This window comes from Ictidomys tridecemlineatus, chromosome 10, assembly GCF_052094955.1.
Source record: "Ictidomys tridecemlineatus isolate mIctTri1 chromosome 10, mIctTri1.hap1, whole genome shotgun sequence".
Taxonomy (NCBI): domain Eukaryota; kingdom Metazoa; phylum Chordata; class Mammalia; order Rodentia; family Sciuridae; genus Ictidomys; species Ictidomys tridecemlineatus.
Genome location: NC_135486.1, coordinates 123191669 through 123208042, shown reverse-complemented (window position 1 = coordinate 123208042; position 16374 = coordinate 123191669).

Sequence of the window (16374 nt, the reverse complement as noted above, 5' to 3'; positions counted from 1 at the left end):
GGCCACCAGACACATGCGCCGGTGCTCCACCTTCCCGGTGCAGCAGGCGAAATGGGCTGGTAGTGCGCCCTCGGCGGCCTGGAGAGGACTTGGGATCACACCTCAGCCGGTGGGCGAGCCACCGTCCTTCACCTTCATTGCACCACAGCAGCTTTTGCTTGAGCCCCTGACTCGCGCGCCTCCCTTTGCCGCCGGGTTCCAACGGGCAGGCAGGATGGCTCCCACCTGGCTGCAATGGGTGGGATCTACGGATCCCTCTGAGCCTCCTTCCCCACTCTGCTCACCTCTTCTACTGATAAGCCCTTTCCCCTCCCTTCTCCCATCAGTGCCCACACCAGTCCAACCGATCCCTCTTATCAGGTAACCCACAGTTCCTTTGTCCTCTCAGGGAAGTAGCTGATGCTGAAGGGATATTCCGAGTACACATCCCATTTTCGCTTCAAGATCTTTCCCAGATTGAAAAACGTCTTGGGTCCTTCTCTGTTGACTCTTCTGCTTATATTAAGGAATTCCAATATCTCTCCCAGACTTATGATCTTACCTGGCACGATGTTTATGTTGTTCTGTCCTCTACTCTGACCCCAGATAAGTGAGCCAGCATTCAGCAGGCTGCTCGAGATCATGCTGACCAAATTCATTTAACAGATATGACTCTCCCCACAGGTGAAGCAGCTGTTCCCCTAACTGAACCTAACTGAGACTATCAAGATGGCCAACAAGGTCGCCGTCACTGTGCTCACATGGTCCAATATATTATAGCAGGCATGCAAGCAGTTTCTAATAAGGTAGTTAACTTCAATAAACTGAGGGAAATTACCCAGAATCCTGATGAAAATCCATCCTTATTTCTCAACCACCTTACAGAGGCCCTTACCAAATACACTAAGCTGGATCTTGAGTCTCCCATTAGGGCTACAGTGTTAGCAATCCATTTCATTACTCAATTGGCCTATGATATTAGAAAAAACTCAAATGAGCTAAGGAGGGCCCTCAGACCCCTATCTGAGATCTGGTGAAAATGGCCTTTAAAGCAGGTTCCATTGCAGAAAAAAAGATAACACCCCAAACCCAGGCCTTGGCAGCAGCCCTGAGGCCTACGTCTCCAGCAGAAGTTTCAGAGGGGAACCAACATTCCTCTCCACCAGAGGCTTGCCTCAAATGTGGATGCAAAGGTCACTGGGCTTGCCAATGTCCAAACCCATGGCCTCCTTCCAGGCCATGCCCCATCTGTAAGGAGACAGGACATTGGAAGAGTGACTGCCTCATGGCTGGCCTTTCCTCGGCACCTCTACGCAGGGGTATGACCAGTCAGGCAGTCCCTTCTCCTGAACTTTTGGGGTTCTCAGAAGACTGAAGAAGCCCAGATTCAAAAACCCCCATTGCCCTCTCCAAGCCCAGGGTAATGCTCCAGGCAGCAGGTAAGTCCATAAGCTTCCTTGTGGACACGGGGGGCACTTATTCTGTCTTGCCTGCCCATTCTAGTCCTCTGTTTCCTTCCCAGGTCTCAGTTATGGGGATTGATGGCAAACCCTTCTCCCCAAACAGAACTCTAAAGCTGGCCTGTGCCCTGGAGGGACTCCCATTCACTCACTCTTCTGGTCATTCCATCCTGTCAGTTCCTCTCCCAGGCAGGGATGTTCTCCAATTATTAGGAGCCACCCTCCAATTACACCCCAAGAATACTACCACCCATCTCCTTCTGCCTTTAATTCTTACCCTCTCTAACATCTCCATGCTGGTTATAGCCTCCCACCACAAGCCAGCCCATACCCAGCCAAAACACCAAACTAAACTTCCTTGTGTTCTCAATTTCCTATCTCCAAAACCTATAGGAAGGGATTTAAACCCATTATAGACCAGTTGCTGGCCCAGGGATTCCTAATCCTTACTGACTCCCCCTGTAATACTCCTATATTGCTGTGCACAAACCCTTTGGAGCCTATTGCTTAGTCCAGGACCTCCGCCTAATTAACGAGGCAGTTATTCCCATCCACTCAGTGGTTTCCAACCCTCACACTTTTCTTACTCATACCCTTTTTGACCACTCACTTTACTGTCCTGGATCTTAAAGCTGGCTTCTTTACAGTACCTCTGCATCCTGACTCTTATTACCTCTTTGCCTTCACATGGGAAGACCTTACATTCTTTAGGTTTCAACAGCTGACATGGACAGGCCTACCCCAAGGCTTCAGGGACAGTCCCTACCTCTTAGGTCAGGCATTGACACAGGATTTAACTGTTTGTAATTTGGGGATAGCACTCTCTTACAGTTGGATAGAAGCCTTCCCTACCTCCAGGAAAACTGCTGACACCATCGGAAACTGCTGACACTGTCGCCTCCATCCTCATTGAGCAGATCATTCCTAGGTTCGAACTTCCTGCCTCCATCCAGTCAGACAACGGCCCAGCCTTCACTTATCAGGTTGTTCAACTAGTCTCCAAAGATCTCAATATCACTTGGAGGCTCCCCATCTCCTATTAACCCCAATCCTTGGGTAAGGTTGAGAGGCCTAATGGCATTCTCCAGGATCATCTCACTAAACTTGCTATTGAACTCAGACTGTCCTGGCCCAATCTTTTGCCATTGGCCCTCACCCAAATTCGGGCAACTCCTTAAGCCCCCTCAGGCCTTAGCCCCTTTGAGCTGTTCTATGGGTGGCTTTCTTAATCAACTAAAACTTTCCTGTCACTCCTCCTCCCCTTGTGTCCTACCTGCCCTATCTCATACTTCTGTACAAACTCCTAAGAGAACACACAGACCCGTGTCTTCCTACACCATCTGTTACTTCTGTTCCAGCACAACCAGGAATTGAATCGGACCCTTTTCAACCGGGTGATGCAGTCTTACTTTGAGAGCTACATTCTCAGTCATTGAAACCTCACTGGACGGGACCCCATACAGTCATATTTCCACCATGCTAGGGCCCACCAAACAAAGTTCCTCGCCAACCTCTCCTGTTACTAATCATTAATCTCTCTCAAGCTTCTATCCCAACCCACAGATGGAGCTTCTACATCCAAGCAACATGGCAACAGGATGGCACCACCAACTCTCAGTTTATGGGTCAAGGCAATTGCCCTTTCACTGGCTGTAATTGGGCCCTTAATGTTATTGGATTTAACCAGGCCGCCATCCCACTTATGTTCAGCAATGCTATGCTTCATAGCAGACCAAACTGAGGAATCCTGTAAGCACTGGCCTGACACCTATGGCAGATGCCCTTATAATTCATGCAAAAAACGTGTTCTAGATAAGCCTGGCTATGAGAATCAAGCATACACCAAATTGACCTTCTAACAGTGGAAAAGGGAGGTACTTGCTTATTTCTCAGGGAAGAATGTTGTTACTATATTAATGAATCTGGTCTAATAGAACAAAATGTTATTAAATTACAAGAATTATTGACCCAATTGCTCAAACCCACCTCCCTTAATCCCATAACGGGGTTCTTCCAATCCTCTCTCACCACATACTTGCTACCTCTCTTGGGGCCCCTTATTGGGATGCTCCATTTTTGCACTCTCTTGCCCTGCATAATGAAGTTCCTTCAAACCCAGTTACAGAAAATTTCTAATCAAACTTTCAACCAGCTTCTGCTTAGGCACTACCAGCCTCTGATGACCGATGAACCCCCAACATTTTCAAGAGAACAGCTCATTCAGTGCTACCAGGCATGATAGAATGCAATGGACGTTGGACAGTGGGAGACAATGAGCCCAGAGAACCTCTTAATTTGCCACCCTGGATTCTTGAGTCTTTATGTCCTTTTAAGCCTCCTCATGGCCCTTGGCCTCTTCTCTGTCAGTCCCCCAACATGGAACTTCTGCCAAAAACTGACCTTTGCTTTATTTTTTATCTTCATCCTGATTTTTTTTGCTCTGATCTTCTTCAGGTGCTGGTGACGTCATGTCAAGGCAATGCTTCCAATATTTCCTAGAGTCTCTGTTACAGGACCAGTGGCTGATACCAACAATCTCCTCCATCCAGGAATGGTTCAATGCCATCGACGACTTGTGGCTTCAGGGAAATTTTATAGACTTCACCCCTACAGAAGCATCTGTCTATAGCCACTGGGTTTTATTTCTGGTTGCCATGGTATCCCCAGACCTGCCCCCCGAACATTCCTCCACTTCCCCTTCTAGGCCCTATGCCACCCCTGGACAGCCGAAAGCAACCAGATCTGACTAACGACGCCCCAGTTCCTAAGAAAACAAAGAGAGGAATGTTGGGAAAAAGTATAATGGCAGCCATACCCCAGGAAAAAAACCCCTACATGGCGCCTGAGGAGCTTCTCTTCCTGCCTCTCCTTTTCCTGACGGCGCCAAAAACCCCCGCCGGTGCCAATTTCAAATCTCGCTGGCAGGAAACCTTAGCCCCAATAAGAACTAATTTCATGGGCTCCGGAACTGACATCTGGAAGAACTTACTAATAAACGAGTGACCCATCATTTACCTAAGCCCTGCCATCTCTCCTTAGATCTATATAAGCCCACAGCCTCTTGTAATAAAGTGGAACTCTCCCAGTGAAGTGTCTTGCGTGGAGGAATTCTTTCAAATATAACCATTATCAAAATAATTTAAAATAGCAAGTGTTGGGACCTTTTTATTAGTTGTTCAAAACATTACAAAGCTCTTGACATATCATATTTCATACATTTGATTCAAGTGGGTTATGAACTCCCATTTTTACCCCAAATACAGACTGCAGAATCACATCAGTTACACATCCACGTTTTTACATATTGCCATACTAGTGACTGTTGTATTCTGCTACCTTTCCTATCCTCTACTATCCCCCTCCCCTCCCTTCCCATCTTCTCTCTCTACCCCATCTACTGTAATTCATTTCTCTCCCTTGTTTTTTTTCCCTTTCCCCTCACATCCTCTTATATGTAATTTTGTATAATAACGAGGGTCTTCTTCCATTTCCATGCAATTTCCCTTCTCTCTCCCTTTCCCTCCCACCTCTCATCCCTGTTTAATGTTAATCTTTTTCTCATGCTCTTCCTCCCTGCTCTATTCTTAGTTGCTCTCCTTATATCAAAGAAAACATTTGGTATTTGTTTTTTAGGGATTGGCTAGCTTCACTTAGCATAATCTGCTCTAATGCCATCAATTTCCTTGCAAATTCCATGATTTTGTCATTTTTTAGTGCTGAGTAATACACCATTGTGTATAAATGCCACATTTTTTTTATCTATTCATCTATTGAAGGGCATCTAGGTTGGTTCCACAGTCTAGCTATTGTGAATTGTGCTTCTATGAACATCAATGTAGTCCCAATTTGCAGTCCCACCAGCAATGTACAAGTGTACCCTTTTCCCCACATCCTTGCCAACACTTGTTGTTGTTTGACTTCATAATGGCTGCCAATCTTACTGGAGTGAGATGGTATCTTAGGGTGGTTTTGATTTGCATTTCTCTGACTGCAAGAGATGGTGAGCATTTTTTCATGTACTTGTTGATTGATTGTATGTCCTCCTCTGAGAAGTGTCTGTTCAGGTCCTTGGCCCATTTGTTGATTGGGTTATTTGTTTTCTTATTGTTTAATTTTTTGAGTTCTTTGTATACTCTGGATATTAGGGCTCTATCTGAAGTGTAGGAGTAAAGACCTGTTCTATGGATGTAGGCTCCCTATTAACCTCTCTTATTGTTTCTCTTGCTGAGAAAAAACTTTTTAGTTTGAGTAAGTCCCATTTGTTGATTCTTGTTTTTAACTCTTGTGCTATGGGTGTCCTATTAAGGAATTTGGAGCCCAATCCCACAATATGTAGATCGGAGCCAACTTTTTCTTCTATCAGACCCAGAGTCTCTGATTTGATATCAAGCTCCTTGATCCACTTTGAGTTAACTTTTGTGCATGGTGAGAGAAAGGGATTCAGTTTCATTTTGTTGCATATGGATTTCCAGTTTTCCCAGCACCATTTGTTGAAGATGCTATCCTTCCTCCATTGCATGCTTTTAGCCCCTTTATCAAATATAAGATAGTTGTAATTTTGTGGATTGGTCTCTGTGTCCTCTCTTCTGTACCATTGGTCCACCTGCCTGTTTTGGTACCAGTACCATGCTGGTTTTGTTACTATTGCTCTGTAGTACAGTTTGAAATCTGGTATCGCTATACTCCTGATTTACACTTCCTGCTTAGAATTGCTTTTGCTATTCTGGGTCTTTTGTTTCTCCATATGAATTTCATGATTGCTTTATCTATTTCTACAAGAAATGCCATTGGGATTTTGATTGGCATTGCATTGAACCTATAGAGAACTTTTGGTAATATCGCCATTTTGATGATGTTAGTTCTGCCTATCCATGAACAGGGTATATTTTTCCATCTTCTAAGATCTTCTTCTATTTCTCTTTTTAGGGTTCTGTAGTTTTCATTGTATAAATCTTTCATCTCTTTTGTTAGGTTGATTCCCAAGTATTTTATTTAATTTATTTTTTTTGAGGATATTGTGAATGGGGTGGTTTTCCCCATTTCCATTTCAGAAGATTTGTCGCTGATATACAGGAATGCCTTTGATTTATGCATATTGATTTTATATCCTGCCACTTTGCTGAATTCATTTATTAGCTCTAGTAGTTTCTTTGTAGACCCTTTTGGGTCTTCTAAGTATAAGATCATATCATCCGAATATAGTGATAATTTAAGTTCTTCTTTTCCTATCTTAAGGCCTTTAATTTCTTTTGTCTGTCTAATTGCTCTGGCCAGTATTTCAAGAATTATATTGAATAGAAGAGGTGAGAGAGGGCATCCCTGTCTTGTTCCAGATTTTAGAGGGAATGCCTTCAGTTTTTCTCCATTTAGAATGATGCTAGCCTGAGGGTTAGCATATATAGTTTTTACAATGTTGAGGTAAGTTCCTGTTATCCCTAGTTTTTCTAGTGTTTTGAACATAAAGGGATGCTGTACTTTGTTGAATGCTTTTTCTGTGTCTATCGAGATGATCATATGGTTCTTATCTTTAAGTCTATTGATGTTGTGAATAACATTTATTGATTTCCGTATATTGAACCAGCCTTGCATCCCAGGGATGAATCCTACTTGATCATGTTGTACAATTTTTTTGACATGCTTTTGTATCCAATTCGCCAGGATTTTATTGAGGATTTTTGCATCTAGGTTCATTAGAGATATTGGTCTGTAGTTTTCTTTCTTTGAAGTGTCTTTGTCTGGTTTCAGGGTCAGGGTGATGTTGGCCTCATAGAATGAATTTGGAAGAGCTCCTTATTTTTCTATTTCATGAAATAACTTGAAAAGTATTGGTATTAATTCTTCTTTAAAGGTTTTGTAAAACTCCACTGTAAACCCATCTGGTCCCGGGCTTTTCTTGGTTGGAAGTCTTTTTTTTTTTTTTTTAAATGGATCCCCTGATTTTATTGATTTATTTATTTTTTTAAAAGAGAGAGTGAGAGAGGAGGGAGAGAGAGAGAGAGAATTTTTCATATATATATTTTTTTTAGTTCTCAGTGGACACAACATCTTTGTTGATATGTGGTGCTGAGGATCGAACCCGGGCCGCACGCATGCCAGGCGAGCGCGCTGCCGCTTGAGCCACATCCCCAGCCCTTGGTTGGAAGTCTTTTGATGGCTTCTTCTATTTCCTCCTTTGTTATTGGTCTGTTTAAATTGTGTGTATCTTCCTGACTCAATCTGGGCAAATCATATGATTTAAGAAATTTATTGATATCTTCACTATCTTCTATTTTATTGGAATATAGGGTTTCAAAATAATTTCTAAATATCTTCTGTATTTCTGTAGTGTCTGTTGTGATATTGCCTTTTTCATCCCATATGTTAGTAATTTGAGTTCTCTCTCTTCTTCTCTTCATTAGCATGGCTAAGGGTCTTTCGATCTTATTTATTTTTTTGAAGAACCAACTTTTAGTTTTGTCAATTTTTTCTATGGTTTCTTTTGTTTCGATTTCGTTGATTTCTGCTCTAATTTTAATTATTTCTTGCCTTCTGCTACATTTGCTGTTGTTTTGCTCTTCCTCTTCTAGAGTTTTGAGATGAAGTGTGAGCTCATTTATTTGTTGGTTTTTTCTTTCTTTCTTTTTTTTTTTTTAGGAATGAACTCCAGGCAATGAATTTCCCTCTTAAAACTGCTTTCATTGTGTCTCATAGATCCCGATATGTTGTGTCTGTATTTTCATTTATCTCTAAGAATTTTTTGATTTCCTCCTTTATGTCTTCTGTAACCCAATGATCATTCAGTAACATATTGTTCATTTTCCAGGTGATGCAGGATTTTTCCTTCCTTCTTTTATCATTGATTTCCAGTTTCATTCAATTATGATCAGATAAGATGCATGGTATTATCTCCACACCTTTATATTTACTAAGAGTTGCCCCATGACATAATATATGGTCTATCTTTGAGAAGGATCCGTGTGCTGCTGAGAAGAACGTATACCCACTTGATGATGGTTGATATATTCTATATATATATATCAGTTAAGTCTAGGTTATTGATTGTGTTATTGAGTTCTATAGTTTCTTTATTCAGCTTTTGTTTGGAGGATCTGTCCAATGGGGAGAGCGGTGTGTTGAAGTCACCCATAATTATTGTGTTGTGGTCTATTGATTCTTGGACTTGAGGAGAGTTTGTTTTATGAATGTTGCAGCACCATTATTTGGTGCATATATATTGATAATTGTTATGTCTTGTTGGTGAATGGTTCCTTTTAACAGTATATAGTGTCCTTCTTTATCCCTTTTGATTAACTTAGGTTTGAAGTTGATTTTATTCGATATGAGTATGGCCACTCCTGCTTGCTTCCGAGGACCATATGAGTGATATGATTTTTCCCAACCTTTCACCTTCAGCCTGTGTATGTCTTTTCCTGTCAGATGAGTCTCCTGAAGGCAGCATATTGTTGGGTCTGTTTTTTTAATTCACGTTACTAGCCTATGTCGCTTGATTGGTGAGTTTAAGCCATTAACGTTTAGGGTTACTATTGATATATGGTTTGTACTTTCAGTCATGTTTATTTATTTATTTATTTAAATTTGCCTTGTTTTTCCTCTTTGGTTATTCCTCCCCCCCTTTACTGAGTTACCTCCCACTGTTAGTTTTGGGTGCTGTTTTTCGTTTCCTCTTCTTGTAGTGTTTTGCTCAAAATGCTTTGCAGTGCTGGTTTTCTGGCTGCGAATTCTCTTAACTTTTGTTTATCATGAAATATTTTAATTTCATTGTCAAACCTGATGCTTAATTTTGCTGGATACAATATTCTTGGTTGGAATCCATTATTTTTTAGCATTTGAAATACATTGTTCCAGGATATTCTCGCTTTCAATATCTGTGATGAAAAATCAGCTGTTAACCTAATTGGTTTACCCCTGAATGTAATCTGCCTCCTTTCTCTTGTAGCTTTTAATATTCTCTCCTTGTTCTGTATGTTGGATATCTTCATAATAATGTGTCTTGGAGTTGGTCTATTATGGTTTTGTATGTTTGGGGTCCTGTAGGCTTCCAGAATTTGGCAGTCCATTCCATCTTTCATTTCTGGAAAGTTTTCTAAGATTATTTCATTCAATAGGTTGCTCATTCCTTTGGTTTGGACCTCTATACCTTCTTTTATCCCAATGACTCTTAAGTTTGTTTTTTTATGACATCCCATATCTCTTGGATGTTTTGCTCATGGTTTCTTACCAGCCTTTCTGTGTTGGCTATAGTCTTTTCGAGTTGATAAACTTTGTCTTCATTGTCTGATGTTCTGACTTCTATTTGATCTAGTCTATTTGTAATATTCTCATTTGAGTTTTTATTGGGTTTATGGTTTCCTGCATTTCTAGGATTACTTTTTGATTTTTTTTAAATCTCTATCTCCTGGTAGAGTTCTTTTTTGCTATTTGAATCTGCTTATGTAATTCATTTTCAAAGTATTCTTTCATTGTTTGGACTTTCTGTCTAATGACATCTTTAAGATTCCATTCCATCTAAGTCAGGTATGCCTTGAATTCTTTCTCTGTCCATTTTTCTGATGTCTCTAGGTTCTCCTGTAAATTTAAGTTATCCTGCATTTTTGTAATCCTTTTTTTCCCTTGTTTTTTCATAGTGCTCACGTTACTTTCCAACTCTGTTTGACTGCTGTGTTTCTGTTTTTTCCTATAAATTTGTTTTGGTTTTGTATAGCTCCAAGATCTCTCCTTTGTGTTGGGAGACAATGTTTAGAGATGTTGGATTTAATTATGACTTAAGGTAAATTCATTAGTTTCATTAAAGGCCTACAGATTTTGATGGCATATAGAGAATTGAGGTTTGAACTTAGGATTCTATGTTAAGGCTGGGCGATTTGATGATATGGAGGTTAGTATATCTTAGCTTCTTTGGGGGGTTGCTCAAATGCAGGCGGATATTAATAAGAGAATAGACAGGAGTACTTGGGGGTAGTTAAGGGCTTAGGCAGACTAGAGACCGTCTGGTAGTATTCATCTATTTGCATTTAGTAAATTACACATAATCGGAGTGGTCATGCTTGGGAGGAAAGATAGGGAAAAGGTAAGGAAGCAAACCAAGAAAGAGAGAAGGAGAGAAGAAACAAAAAGAAAAAAATAGAAAAGAAAAAGAAGAAATGATAAAAAATACAGTAAAATAAAAATTACAATTAAAAAAAAAAGGCACTGTTAGGCTTCTATTTTCTTCACTTCCAGTAGGTGGTGCTGTGCCTTCCGGACCAAGATTTTGCCCTCCAGCTGTAGGAAACAATCCGTATGAGGTGGCTCCCTCCTCCCCCACCTAGTGTCTCTCCAAACCTGTTAACTTAGGTTTATTCCTGGTCTCTAGTCTCCTTGCTTCTCCTGCCAGACAGGCCTTCCCCAGTGTGATACCTCTCCGCAGTTCAAGCTACACTCTGGGCCTGCAGTTTCCTGGATGTGGAGTACGGCTATTGGGAACCGGCCCCCTACCCCCTATTGTTTTGATTCCCTCCGATAGCCACTCCTCCGAGAGCTGGAGAGACAGGTTTTGTTTCCGCAGCTGGTGGGAGTGGGGAGTTGGAGGTCAGGTGCCTTTACCTTTTCCCATGCCTCTATTCATGCTCACTCTGATAATCACACCCCTGGAAAGTCGGGGAGAGATTTTATGCCATTTACCCGCTGTATGGGTGAAGGGATAAATGTCACACACCTGTTCTATCACTGAACTTGCTGTGATGAGGTTGGATCTGTCTGAACTGGCGATTGGGACGTCAGCTCTCCAAGATGGTGGCTGCTGGCTTCCTCCGTGGGTTGTCTGGTGAAGAGGGCAGATCTGGACTGTTTCTCTCCCCCATCCCAAACCCAGAACTCAGCCTGGAGCACTGTGAGGGCACAGTTGGCAGGACCCCACAGAATCCGTAGCACCATTTCTCTGCATTGCTGGCACGCCATTTCTCGGTGCACAGGCTCCAACTGCAGGGCTGGCCGCTGATCAATAAGCCTGAATCTCTAGGCGCACAGTTCACTTGCGATTGAGCCACAGAAATTGATCCTCAGGTGTTGGAAATCCTTCCTCTAGGTTTCAGTGCACCCCAATTTTGCTGGAAATTTCTAACAAGATAGCTTCTGGCCGTTCTAACTGGCTATTCACCTGCGCAGTGATGCAGTACATGGGGGTGATGCACTCTATTTGCCGCCATCTTCCTCAAGTGTTGGGACCTATTACCTCCCTTGGGACCATGGCCATTATTGGGTGTTGGCTGAGGTGGCCTCATGGGTTCTTCCAGAGCATTTCCATATACGTGACCTGGCTGGATTGGCGTTTGTAGGCTTTTAGCCCATGCACGGGCTTTTGACCTTAGCCCCGCCTAATGGTTTAATCTGAAATCTGCCTAGGCCTCTTAGTGATAGTGACATAATTGCCCCTTATTGGTTCTTGCTACTGTCTCTTCTTACCCTCTTCTATCACTATATAACCTTGTCCCTGACACAATAAAGTTGAGATTGCTGCACCTCTATGGTTGACTCAACTCCTGACTTGGTATGATTCTTGGCCAGGCTGGGTGGTGGGCCAGGTTGCGACACTTACCCTCTCACTCAGAGACGACGGGCTGGTCCTGCCTGTCTCCCACATACCCTTGTTGCAGGGAGAGACAAGCAAGCATTGGTAAGAATGAAGACAAATGTGTGAACTGTGTGTGGAATAATTGCAGTTTCATCAAAAAGTTAAAATTAGAGTTATTAGAATTATCATAGTACTAAAGTCTGTTCCTAGGTTTTTACACTAAAGAACTGAAAGAAGGTATTCAAAGCAAAATGTGTATGTGTTCTTTCCATCTGTTTAAGTCATGAAAATTAGGGACAGGCTCAGAACTCAGAGTTCCAGGAAGAAAAATGTGGATCTGAGTAAAAAAATCATAATAGCTATGATGTTTCATCCCCAATTTTTTAAAAAAAGAACTGTTAGCTCTTTTCACAGAGCACAGCAGCCCTGTGATTCTTGCTTTCATAGAACACCAGTTAGGTGGGTCTCCATATACAGCACAACAGTCCTGTATGTTCCTGTCTCTCCACGTGGACATGTGCAACTCTGCAATTGTTCACATTTTAGATATCAAGTTTATTGGATCTGCCAGTAGACATGATTAGCCTTAAAAATTCTTTTATCAGAAAATTTCAGTTTTCTGGATATAGAATTCAACAGTCTTGCACATCTATCCTTCAATAGAACCCCAATCACCTGTCTGTACAAGTGTTGCCCAGGAGCCCTGAGTTTCCTGCCATCATTTTCCCAGTTGCCTGGCTTTGAACATGGACAGAAACAGCTCTGGCATTGTGGGTCTCCAAATAGATTCCAGCAGCCATGGTAATTCTGAGACCATGAGCATTATAGACCTCTAGCAATGAAAATTCTGGACAGTATGATTTCCTGACTGCATAGAACCCCATGCTCCTATTCCTGATGTACAGCCCATCAGTACTGTGTGTCCTCCCATCATGGAAACCAAGTTGCCTGGCTTTTCTACAGCAGTCCATCAGTCCTTCACATCCTGCCATCATAAGAACCCATTTCCCTAGCTGTTAACAAAGAGCAGAGCAAGTTTGTAAGTCCTGACATCACATAACCCCAATTTTCTGTGACTTCCGTGTAAATTCAAGAAGCCCTGCAATTTCTGCCATCATAGAAACCCAATTGTCTCTCCTTGAACATACACACCAGCAGCCCCATGAATCCTGTCATTAGAGAAACCCATTTTCTCTGCTCTCCACATTAAAACCAGCAGCCTGGAAATTCCTGCCATCATACAACCAAGTTAACTTGCTCTCCAAGCAGATCCTAGCAGTACTGTGAGGCATACCATAAATTCCCCTTGCTTAAACATGGAGTTCAGCAGCTCTGTGAATCCTGCCATCATAGAACCCAATTTCCCTGGATCCCCACATACATCCCAGTAACCCAGTGAATTCTGTCATCCTACAACACCAGTTACCTGACTTTCCATGTGGACACCAGCAGCCCTTGGATTTCTGACATCATGGAAACACAACTGTCTGTGTCTCCATGAAGATTGCAGCAGCCCTGTGTGTACTTCTGTCATAGACACCAGTTCCATGTCTTTCTATCTAGAAGACAGTAGTCCTAGTTGTCCAGTCATCATTAGAATCCCAGTTCCCTTGATACCAGAGTCCATCAGTACTGTGAGTCCTACCATCACAGAACCACACTTCCCTGAAGTTTCCCATAAATCTAGGGGCACTTCAAGTCTTATCAACAGAACATCAGCTCCCTTGCTTGCCATATAAAAAAGCAGCAGCTTGGGAGTCCAGACATCATTGAATCTCTATTCCATTTCTTACTACTCAGAGCCATCAGTTCTGAAAATCCTGCCATCCCAGGCTGCAGATCCCTTTGCTACACAATGAGTTCAGCAGTCGAGTGTGCTTTTCTCATAGAAAATCAGTTCTGTGGTACTACACAAAGATCCCTACAGATCTAGAAGTTCTGTCATCATAGAATCCAGTTCTGTGCCATTCAACATAGACCCCAGTATAATGAAGAGTCTGGCCATTACAGAAACTCTGTAATCTTGCTTTCCATATACATAATACCAGTATTGTGTATTCTTATTTCATAGTGTCTTAGTTCCCTGGTTCTCCAGATAGAGCACAGAGCCTGGCAATTGTTGTTACCCTAGAACCCCAGTTTCCTGGCTCTACACATACACCTAGCAATGCTGAGACTCCTTCTGCTCTAAAATGCCAGTTTCTTGATTCTCCTCATGAAACCCAACAGTTTGGGGTTTCCTGCCATCATAGCACATCAGGTCCCTAGGTAGTGCTGGTTGCTCTGCTATCAGAAAACTCCTGTTCCCTGGCACTCCATGTAGAGACAACAAGCCATGAGTGACCACCATCATAGAATCTCACTTCCCTGTTTCATCCCATAAAGCACAACAGCACTACAGTCTTTCCATAACAGATCCAGATTTACCTGACTCACCATGGAGAGTCAAGTAGCCTTATGATACACACCATCATAGGACTCCAATTCCCTGAATTACCTCATAGAACTAAGAAGATATGAACATAATGCCATCATATAACACAAGTTTCTTGTATCAGTATCAAGAGCCCAACAGCTCCAATGAGTCGTGTCATCAAGAAAATCCCTGTTTCCAGTATTTCCACAATAATTCAGAATTCCCAATATCTCTGCCATCATAGAAACTGTTTCCTGGCTTTGAACAAAGAGGCCAGCAGTTTTATAATCCTGCCATCATAAAAATCCAGTTCCCTTGCATTCAAATAGAGTCCACCAGCCCTGTGAGTCTTGTCATCAAATAACACAATTGTTTGGGCTAAGCAGAGTCCAGTGAACCATGAGTCCTGACATGATACAATTCCAGTTACTGACTCTCCGTGTACATCCCTTTGGTACTGAACATGTAGACACCAATAGAACTATAGCTCAATGTCTCACCACATAGATTCCAGCAGTCCTGAATAGTTTTCCATCATAGAGCCCCACATTCTTCACTCCCACCTAGAACCCAGCAATTCTGTGAATCCTGAAATCCACTTCCCTGACTCTCCACATAAAATCCAGAAGACCTGTTTCCTTTCATCATTAGAACCCGAGTCCTGGGCTATCCAAACACTGCTCAGCAACACTAGAAATCATGTAATCAGAAATGCCACTTCTCTGGTACTCCATGTATAACCCTGCAGCCTTATGAGGCTTGTCATCCATATAAATCCTTTAGACTAGTCCAACACATAGAGACCAGTAGAACTCAAAATCATGCAAAATCAATAGAACCATATATCCCTGGCTCTCCATCAAGTCCATTAGCCTTGCAAGCCCTGTCATCATAGAACCCCATTCTATGTGTGCCATACCACAATGTGTGCCTTCATAGACACCCTGTTTCCCACCTCTCCATGTTGTCTAAATGTTCTGTGATTCCTACTATAATAGTACTCCATTTTCCTTGGTCTCCACCTAGCACTCAGCAGACCTCAGAATCCTTCCTTAATAGGTCCCTGGGTTCCTGGCTCCTCACAAAGTGCCCTGCAGCTTTACAACTGCTGCCTTTCTAGAACTCCAGTACCCTGGCTTTTCACAAAGAGCTCTGTAGAAAACCAATATCCTGTTTTTTCACAGAGTCCAGTCTTCTGTTTCCTTCCAATTTAGATATCATGTTCTCTGGCTCTCCACAAAATGCTCAGCATTTCTACAAGTTCTGCAGCTTTATAAAGCCAGTTCCCTTACTCTTCATATACAGTCCAGCATCTTTCAGTGTCCTGCTATCATAGAACTAGGGTTCCTTAGATCTCTGAACAGACCCCAGCAGGCTTGGGTGTTCTGACTTAATAGATCCCCAGTTCTCTGGCAATCTGTGAAGAGGCTGCAGTCCTGAACATCAAGCCATAATGAACCTCCAGGTTCACCACGTAGAGCCAAGCAGCCCTGTGAATCCTACAAGCATACAACATTAGTTCCATGGAACTCCACATAGAACTGAACATCTTGCACATTCTGCCATCACTAGAATCCACCTCTCCATCAGGAACACAGAATCCCATGAGACCTTCCATCATAGAACTCCAGTTTCCAGCTTGGAATGCAGAGATCACCAACCCTTAGTGACCTGTTATCATAAAAACATAGCTCCCTGTCACTGCACATAAAGATCAGGATCCCTAAAGTGTTCTGCAATCAGAATCCCATTTTCCCAATTCTCCATGTAGATTACTGTAGCCCTTGTAATCCTTCAATCACAGAAGACAAGTTAATTCCCTAGCTTCCCATATAGGGCTAAGCAGATATGAGCATTCTTCCATCTTAAAAATGCCATTAACATCCCACTTTTCATACAGTCAGCATCCCCATGAATTCTGAAACCTAAAGTACCTGTCTTCCATGGCTCTCTAAGTAGAGTTCATCTGC